Below are 11136 nucleotides of genomic sequence, written 5' to 3'. Positions count from 1 at the left end.
GTATTCAGTGTAGTTTGAATGGTTCACTTTAAGGTATTACTTGTTTGAATTTGGTTATTCACGCAACCTCTTATTTTTTTGTCAAATCGATGGTACAAACTTTGAAACGCATTTGCTACAGGACACAGACGTGTGCTTTTTGGGTTGAATTTTTTTAGGACAGTGTAGAATACACATCAGGTAACCGATTCTCATGTCCCTGTGCTGTGTCCAAAAAAACTATCTTCGCAATTTCTATTGTTTAAATTCAATAATTACACGTATTGTGGAATGATATGTTATTAAATCATTTCTTGATCATTTTTAATGATGTCTCGTAAGCTTTAAACAGGCTGGGGTCTATTCCGATATACAAAATGTAGATTTATTGAACAAGTGTATATATACAGTGTAAGGTTACTAGGTACATAGCTGTCAACACGTAGGTGAATCCAGCAAACATATACTGAACTTGACAAAAAAAAGAAACGCACAATTAAATTACGCAATCAATAGCCTATGATATTTTGGGAAATTTGTACAAAATTTTATATCAATATGAAGGGACAAGTCTACTCTTCACAATACTGTAGAAGAAAAGTCTGTGTGACGTCACTCGTGTCATCAGTAGTTACTCAAAGTGGGATCCCGCGATAAACAAAATGACACTTCAGTACCTGGTGTGGGCACCTTTTGCACGAATCCCTGCACGGATTCTCCTATGCATTGAATTAATGAGAACATTTATTCGCCTTAAGGGAATGTTGTTCCATTCTTGTGTTAATGCTGCGATCAACTGGGCGCGGTTAGTTGGAGGGTTTTGACCCTGTCCAGCTAACCCATAGATATATGGGGGCCATTCCAGAGGCTGAACGTTGTTTGCCGTGAGAAAATCACGACAGACCCTGGCAACAATGCGGTCGAGCATTGTCTTGCTGGAAAATTAGGTTATGATGTCTGAGAAGTGGAAGGACATGTGGTTGGAGGATCTGGTCTCTGTATCGAACGGCATTGAGGTTTTGATCCAGGACCACTAAGGGGATTTTACTCCATGGGAGATGCCTCCCCAAACCATTACAGAAGCCCCACCAATTATATCGCGTTCAACCACGCATGCGTCGGCGAAACGCTCACCGCGTCTACGATATACCCTTTTTCTTCCGTCTGAGCGATACAGACAGAATCTAAACTCGTCGGTGAACATCACACGCCTCCACTGGCATCGACGCATCCCAAACCTATTCGGGCCACGTCTGCGCATCCAGTCAAGATGCACTTGCCGCCTCCGTGGTGTCAGAGGTGGCCCGACATAAGGTCGGCGCGCAATGATTCTCTCGGCACGCAAGCGGTTCCTACCAGTTTGAGGACTAATGGGTCTGCCATGAGTACCTAAGGTATGCGACGCAGTCTCTACAGCAGTCTTGAATCTGTTGCGCAAGTGCGACAATCGAATCGCCCTGTCTTGTCGTGCGGTCGTTACACGCGGACGATCGCTCCAGGGACGATCGGAAGCTAACCCAGTAGCACGGAATTGTGTACAGAGACGGTTAATTGTACACGGGCCAACACCAAACTACCGTGCGACAGTATAGTTTGGCTATGACCATCCATCAACATCGCAATTGCTCTACCCCTCTGAACTTGCGTTAAGCGTGGCATCTCAGTCAATGGCGAAATCAAAATGCCAACGTGGAAAATAAATGTGGCTGAACTTAGAGTATCCGTTGAGATTATTTGATCACGCCGCGTGATTTGGATTAATGAAGCTCACAAAGTCACATAATGACATCGTCACGCTTGGCTGATTTTAGTTTAGATTGTGGAGAAGGGTACGGGAGATCGTTCTTGATGTAATACCTGACCAAATATTCAATTATTTCCTTACAGCTAAGGTGTACTGCCGGGGGGGAACTTTGTGCGTTTCTTTTTTTGTTCAGTATACATATAATAGCATACATTCATATAACAGCATACATATCACAGCATACATGCATACATACACATATATAACCGCAAGCATGCATATAACAGCATACATGCCTAAAATAGCATACATACATATAATAGCATACATACATATAATAGCATACATACATATAATAGCATACATACCTAAATACATATATTAACATACATACATACACATATAACAGCATACATTCATACATATAACAATAAACAGGCATACATTTAACAGCATACATACATACATACATACATACATACATACATACATGTAACAGCAAACATGCATACATATGACAGCCTATATGCATACATATCACAGCATACGTGCATACATATAACAACATACATACATATAATAGCATACATACATATAACAGTATACAGTCATACATATTATAGCATAAAAGCATAAAATAGCATACATACATATAATAACACACATAAATATTATAGCATACATGTATATACGCTATAACATACATGCATACATATATTAGCATACATACTTAAATATAACAGCATAAATGCATGCATATAGCAGCATACCTACATACATATATTACCAGGCATACACACATATAATAGCATACATATAACAGCATACATATAACATCATACATGCATATACGTTATAGCATACATCCCTATAATAACATATTCATACATATAATAGCATACATACATATAACAGTATACAGTCATACATATTATAGCATAAAAGCATAAAATAGCATACATACATATAATAACACACATAAATATTATAGCATACATGTATATACGCTATAACATACATGCATACATATATTAGCATACATACTTAAATATAACAGCATAAATGCATGCATATAGCAGCATACCTACATACATATATTACCATGCATACACACATATAATAGCATACATATAACAGCATACATATAACATCATACATGCATATACGTTATAGCATACATACCTAAAATAGCATACATACATACATATAATAGCATATATGTAACAGCATACAAACATACATATAACAGCATACATGCATATGCGTTATAGCATACATACCTATAATAACATATTAATACATATAATAGCATACATACATATAACAGTATACAGTCATACATATTATAGCATAAAAGCATAAAATAGCATACATACATATAATAACAAACATAAATATAATAGCATACATGCATATACGTTATAACATACATACATAGTACAGCATACAGATAACAGCATACCTACATACATATTGTAAAAGCATACATGTAAACATATAACAGCAAACCTACATACAGATATTAGCATACATTCATAAGTATAGCAGCATAATGTATATATATAACAGCATACCTACATACATATTGTAAAAGCATACATGTAAACATATAACAGCAAACCTACATACAGATATTAGCATACATTCATAAGTATAGCAGCATAATGTATATATATAACAGCATACCTACATACATATACTACCATACAAACACACATATAATAGCATACATGTTACAGCATACATACACACATATAACAGCATACATGCATATACGTTATAGCATACATACCTATAATAACATATTCATACATATAATAGCATACATACATATAATAGCACATATATCTACATACAAATAATAGCATACATACATATAATAGCATACATGCATACATATAAAAGCATACATGCAAACATCTATTAGCATCCCTTCCTACATATAATAGCATAGTACATATAACAGCATATATACCAACATACATATATTAGTATACAAACATAAATTTAATAGCATACATTCATACTCATAAGAGCATACATGTAACATCATACATGCATATACGTTATAGCATACATACCTAAAATAGCATACATACATACATATAATAGCATACATACATATAATAGCATACATATAACAGCATACATATAACAGCATGCATACATACATCTATTAGAATACCTACATACATATAATAGCATAGTTCATATATAACAGCACATATACATTCATACATATAATAGCATACATGTATACGTGTAACAGCATACATACATAAAACAGCATACTTTCATACTCATAAGAGCATACATATAACAGAATACATGCATACATATAACAGCTTACATGCATATACGTTATAGCATACATACATATAACAGCATACATACACACATAACAGCAAACATGCATACATATAACATCATACATGCATATACGTTACAGCATACATACATATAAAAGCATACATACATACATTTAACAGCATACATACAAACATAATAGCATAGTAAGTATAACAGCATTCATACATACATATAATAGCATACATGTAACAGCATACAGGCATACATATGACAGCAGACATGCATACATATAACAGCATACATGCATACATATAACAGCATACACGCATATACGTTATAGCATACATATATATAACAGCATACATGCATATACGTTATAGCATACATACAAATAATAGCATATATGCATACATATATCACCTTACCTACAAACATATATTAGCATACATACATACATATAATAGCATATATGTAACAGCATACAAACATACATATAACAGCATACATGCATACATATAACAGCTAACATGCATACATATGACAACATACATGCATACATATAATAGCATACATACATATAATAGCATACATGCATACATACATAAAATAGCATACATACATATAAAAGGATACATACATTTAATAGCATACATTCACACTCATAAGAACATACATGTTACAGCAAACATGCATATACGTTATAGCATACATACCTAAAAAAGCATACACACATATAATAGCATACATACATATAATAGCACACATACATATAATAGCATACATACATATAATAGCATACATACATATAATAGCATACATACATACATACATAAATATTTTAGCATACATACATACACATATAGCAGCATACATACATACATATAACAGCAAACATGCATACATATCACAGCATACATTCATACATGTAATAGCATAATACATATAATAGCATGCATACATATAACAGCATACATACATATAATAACATACATACATATAATAGCATACATACCTACATACATATATCAGCAAACATATAACAGCATACATGTATACATATAACAGCATACATGTATACATATAACAGCATACCTACATACATATATTAGCATACATACATATCACATCATACATGCATACATATCACAGCATACATATAATAGCATACATACATTTAATAGCATGCATGTATACATATAACAGCATACATTCTTCACACCTTTCATAAACCCCCATTGTAGGTTGTGACCTTCACACCTTACATATACCTCCCGTTGTAGGGTCTGACCTTCACACCTTAAACCTCCCGTTGTAGGGTGTGACCTTCACACCTTACATATACCTCCTGTTGTAGGATGTGACCTTCAATCATACCTTATATATACCTTCCGTCGAAGATGTGACCCTCCCGTTGTAAAGTGTGACCTTCATACCTTACATAAACCTCCCGTTGTAGGGTGTGACCTTCACACCTTACATATACCTCCTGTTGTAGGATGTGACCTTCAATCATACCTTATTTATACCTTCCGTCGAAGATGTGACCCTCCCGTTGTAAAGTGTGACCTTCATACCTTACATTTACCTCCCGTTGTAGGGTGTGACCTTCACACCTTACATATACCTCCAATTAAAGTGTGTGAGTTTCACACCTTATCTTCACACCTTACATATACCTCCCGTTATAGGGTGTGACCTTCACACCTAACATGTCCCTACCGTTGTAGGGTGTGACCTTCACACCTTACACATCCCTCCCGTTGTAGGATGTGACCCTCCCGTTGTAAAATGTGACCTTCCTACCATACATAAACCTCCCGTTGTAGTGTCTGTCCTTCACACCTTACATATCCCTCCCGTTGTAGCGTCTGACCTTCACACCTTACTTATACCTCCCGTTGTATGATGTGACCGTCCCACTTTACATATACCTCACGTTGTAGCGTCTGACCTTCACACCTTACACATACCTCCCGGTGTAGGATGTGACCCTCCCGTTGTAAAATGTGACCTTCCTACCATACATAAACCTCCCGTTGTAGTGTCTGTCCTTCACACCTTACATATCCCTCCCGTTGTTGTGTCTGACCTTCACACCTTACAGATACCTCCCGTTGTAGTGTCTGACCTTCACACCTTACATATACCTCCTGTTGTAGGATGTGACCTTCAATCATACCTTATATATACCTTCCGTCGAAGATGTGACCCTCCCGTTGTAAAGTGTGACCTTCATCCCTTACATAAACCTCCCGTTGTAGGGTGTGACCTTCACACCTTACATATACCTCCCGTTGTAGAGTGTGACCTTCACACATTACATATACCTCCCGTTGTAGGATGCGACCTTCACACCTTACATATACCTCCCGTTGTTGTGTCTGACCTTCACACCTTACATATACCTCCCGTTGTAGTGTCTGACCTTCACACATTACATATACCTCCCGTTGTAGCGTCTGACCTTCACACCTTACTAATACCTCCCGTTGTAGGATGTGACCTTCCCACTTTACATATACCTCCCGTTGTAGCGTGTGACCTTCACACCTTACATATACCTCCCGTTGTAGGATGTGACCTTCACACCTTACATATACCTCCCGTTGTTGTGTCTGACCTTCACACCTTGCATATACCTCCCGTTGTAGCGTGTGACCTTCACACCTTACATATACCTCCCATTGTAGCGTGTGACCTTCACACCTTACATAAACCTCCCGTTGTAGGGTGTGCCCTTCATACCATACATATACCTCCCGTTGTAGCGTGTGACCTTCATACCTTACATATACCTCCCGTTGTAGCGTGTGACCTTCACACCTTACATAAACCTCCCGTTTCAGAGAGGAACCTCCCGTCGTAACAGATGACCTCTCGTTGTTTAGTGTAGCTCGTTATCTTATAAAAAACCTTTCTGTTCTAGAATGGGGCCCTCCCTTGGGAAATATGTTTATATGTGACGTTTAGATGACTAGTATGGTATGGACTCTGTTACTCTCATCAGACAAATGATCAGTGGATCATATGCACACAAAGGTGTAAAATATATACGAGTTGTCCATCAAATCGATGTCAATTCGGCTACGCTGAAATAAGTTGTTATATATGTATCGAAATGACTCGATTCAACTGCGCTTTGTTTAATACTTGGTCATGGATGTGCAAAAGTCTATGAGCCCCTCATCTCGATTCAGAACTGGCCCACTGCGGCGTATCCAGATGACTTTCTATCTGCCGCTTGAACGGATTGCTCTCTCTGTCCAAATACCTTGGAGTTATCCCAGTCAATCACATGATCTGTCTTTGGGGCATGGTCTGTGATTGCCGATTTATTGATCTGGGACTCCGACTCCTTCCTTTCTGATCAGGTGAATTTCTTTCCCCCTTGGGTTTCCGTATGTTTCCTGTGTTCATCAATGCGGACCCCAAATGGCCTTCTTGTTTCTCCAATATACGCATCGTCGCAGTTTTTGCATCCGATTTTGTATACGCATTCTGCGACGTTTTCTTTTGGTGTTTTATCCTTAGGGTGAACTAGGATATTACGAAGCGTCCTGTGGGGCTTCATGGCTGTTGCTATGCCATGACCGCGATATATCCTCTGTATGGTTTCGGACATACCTTTTATATACGGGATGACCACCTGGCCTTTGGTTTCATTCTTATCATTGATTGGCTTTTTACTTATTCTTTCCCTTACTTTGACACTGCTATTGTGACCTTACATCTTCTACTTATCTCCTGTTGTAGATTGTGACCCTCACGCTGTAAAGGGTGACCTTACACCCAATATATACCTCCTGTTGTAGAGTGTGACCCTTACATACATTCTGTTGTAAATTTTGACCATCCAGTTAACTGTTGAGTGTTATTTCTACACTTATTATTTTGCGACGAAAGCCGTGCCACTAGCTATACGTCTGAGTTCTTTTTTTTTGTCAGCTACAATTTATGGCGGAATGACGAAGGAGTCGACCTTTTATAGGCTTCGCGCCTCCAAACTTACCTCCATATGAACACTCAAGCTTCACTTATTCATACGCGGAACTATATAATTTGTTAATGAAGTGCACAATGCAAATTGTACATACCATATTGTATTGGAACACCCTGGTACAAGCAATCTAATTAAAATTATAATTATAATCTTAATTTGATTGGTATATCATGTTTGTATATCTGGAATATTATACCGATAACAAAATAAAGTTTAAACTAAAAGGCTCATCGTGAGTTTTAAATTGAATAAAATCGGCACATAGTTAATTAGTCTAATGCATTCTGATTGGCTGAAGTAAGTGATCATGTGCCAAAGGATGTAATATCAGTTTCTTTTTCTATGGTTTGGAATGTGGGCGAAGAGGAACAACTCCTGTACATTCAAATATATTTTCAAGATATTAAATTCAACTTCAAATTCGAAAAATGAATTTGCACATTTGTAACTACATAGAAGTTTGAAGGCAAAATAGTAAAACACAGTGAATACACACATAGACATGTACATGTAGAAAAGTCGCAAAGCGATTGCTTATATGTATACATTAACATGAACAAAATTAACATAGCTTCAAATAGAAAATTTGCTTTTAAACATTTTTAGCTGCAAAGTCCATATCTTATACTGTCAGCAAGCCCACTCTCCTCAGTTCTAGAGACAGATGTTTAATGAATAAGCAAGAGTCCAGTATAAACTGTGAGTTGTTTGTAGATAATATTGAGGTCAAATAATTGGTATCTAAGGTAACGTCATTGTGATTAGGAATGCATTTTTGGAAATATTCTTTTCTGGCAGATTCATTAAGGGAACAGTAAACATAAAAAAGAAGTGTACTTCATTCCCTAACACATTTTTTACAGAGTTTCTGGTCTCTTGGTATACTTGTGTTCACATAAACGAAATGAAGTGAACATGTTCCTTAAATTACTACTGTTAATGTTAAGGTACTTTTCAGGGACATAATCCATCTTTAAGTCTTTATTCATGAATAATTTATTACTCTCGTTTAATTTTTTTAGTTTATTAAAGAATCTTGTCTCAGATTTCTTTTTTTATATATTTTGCTTGGTTTTAATTTTAAATTGGTAATTACTGTACGATGCGTCAGGATCCTGTACCCTGTACAATTTGATGTAAATCATTGTCTAATGTCATATCATTAACATAACTAAAACAGGTATATGTGCCATTTTCATGTAAAGTTTTATTTAATAGATAAGCCTCCTTTATGGTTATTGATGGGAGGAAGGAGGATGAGAAATAGGAACTGAACCCACTCTCTCATACCTTTGAGGACTTCATGAACTTTTTCAAAAGGCTACAAGAACTGTACTAACAGTGACATGACATTGTGAAATCTGTCAGTGACTGTATACAGGAGGAACCTCTGGCTTCAATTAACAAGGCCAAATCATTTTCTCTCAGACTCATGACAGATGAGTCCACAGACACTTCCAACAGATAACAGTTTGCTTTCCTCGAAAAAACAATCCTTAATGGAGAAAATCTGTGATCTTTAGGTGGGACTGATTGAATCTGATTGAACAGCTCCTACTGACTAAAGGCACTAATGTCAGAAAACTATGTTTGTGTTGATCAATGTAACACACCATGGGCGTTGGGAGCAAATTTGAGAAACATTAGAATTTATTTTTAAAAGATAGAAACACTGGCCATATGGCTTCCTACTGGTTTTATGCCAGTGAATTAAATATCAATGCAAATGTTAAGCAGCAAAAGAAATATTAGATTCCCTGGCATACATTGTACTTTTAACAATGCTTATGCTCAATTATAATCAATAAATTTGAAGGAAAAAAACAGCAGTTTTATGTAACTTGGTGTTCATACATTCAAGGTGAAGGCTACAGCTACGCCAGCTGCGGGAACCGTAGCTTCTATGTCCGACTTTTTTTTATTATTGTTATCGGACCATATGGTTTCCTAAACTTTCAATAAGTCTTGTTGTCAGCATTTGTTGCACCATGCTATCAGTCCTGAAACCAACCATAATGTTGACCATAATGCTCTGGCACATATGGGGTACTCTTTTAAAATGTATTCGAAATTAATATGTACTTTGTATTTCAAACACCGGCCTATATAGATGATAAAGCTTAATATATGTTATACATTTTTATTTTTGTGAAGAATTTATACAATGAAAGATAACAAAAAAACAAAAAAAAACATGTTATTCTCTTAATCTTGTGTGTGTGGGTATGTGTTTATATTGTGTTCATCTTATTCAATATTGACACATAAAATGTATCAGATTGTATTAGTGTTTTTTTTTTTATCTTTATTTGCTCCAATGCAAAATAATGTTCACGGCAGTGAATATGTGTACACTGTATTCATATGTTTTTTCAAAAGATTTGACAGATATGTTAGGTATGGGGATTAGTTGTCTGTTTGTCTGTCCACAATTTCGTTTCTGCAAGATCACATCCTTAAATATTGATCAATGTTAATGAACCTTGGGATATGTATATGCGATATACACAGACTGATGCGCAAAGTACAAAAGTGTATACATAGTCTGGTCAATGTTTGAAGTTGAGCAAAATCCATGCATAATCAATTAGCATACTACCGGTACCAATTGGTCAATGGGTTTTGCCCGGTAACTTTGTCAGATAAGACCAGATTCTGATGGAACTACATCAATAACAAAGAAGAATGAAATCTGTGCAACTGCGGTTTGAAATCTCTCTGCGGCACCATGGTCTAATTGAACCTGTTCATTTTTATTCAAATCAAAATGTGAACAGAAATATCTGATTGGAGGTATATATAATGATTCTCATAGTTCTTACTTCTGCAAATTCAAGAATGTGTTACGTGTGAACTCAAGACTCATAACTGACATGGGTGTTGTAGGTCAATAGTGTAGTGCTGTACACGCTTACTTATACTGAAAGGCCCGGATATTGCGCAGTTTTGGGCGTATAAAAACTATTTTTATCACGGCCTTCTCAAAAGATGAAACTGACCACACTGGACGTTAGTTCCAGGTCATGTCATTATTAACTACGTAGACTTTCGTTAGGCGATATATATTTGGAGTATCAACTCTATTTTCAGGTTGTCATTTGAC

This window comes from Mizuhopecten yessoensis, unplaced genomic scaffold (genome assembly GCF_002113885.1).
Source record: "Mizuhopecten yessoensis strain PY_sf001 unplaced genomic scaffold, ASM211388v2 scaffold11185, whole genome shotgun sequence".
NCBI classification, from domain to species: domain Eukaryota; kingdom Metazoa; phylum Mollusca; class Bivalvia; order Pectinida; family Pectinidae; genus Mizuhopecten; species Mizuhopecten yessoensis.
The sequence above is the reverse complement of the archived record's forward strand: the minus strand, read 5'-3'. Positions refer to the sequence as shown.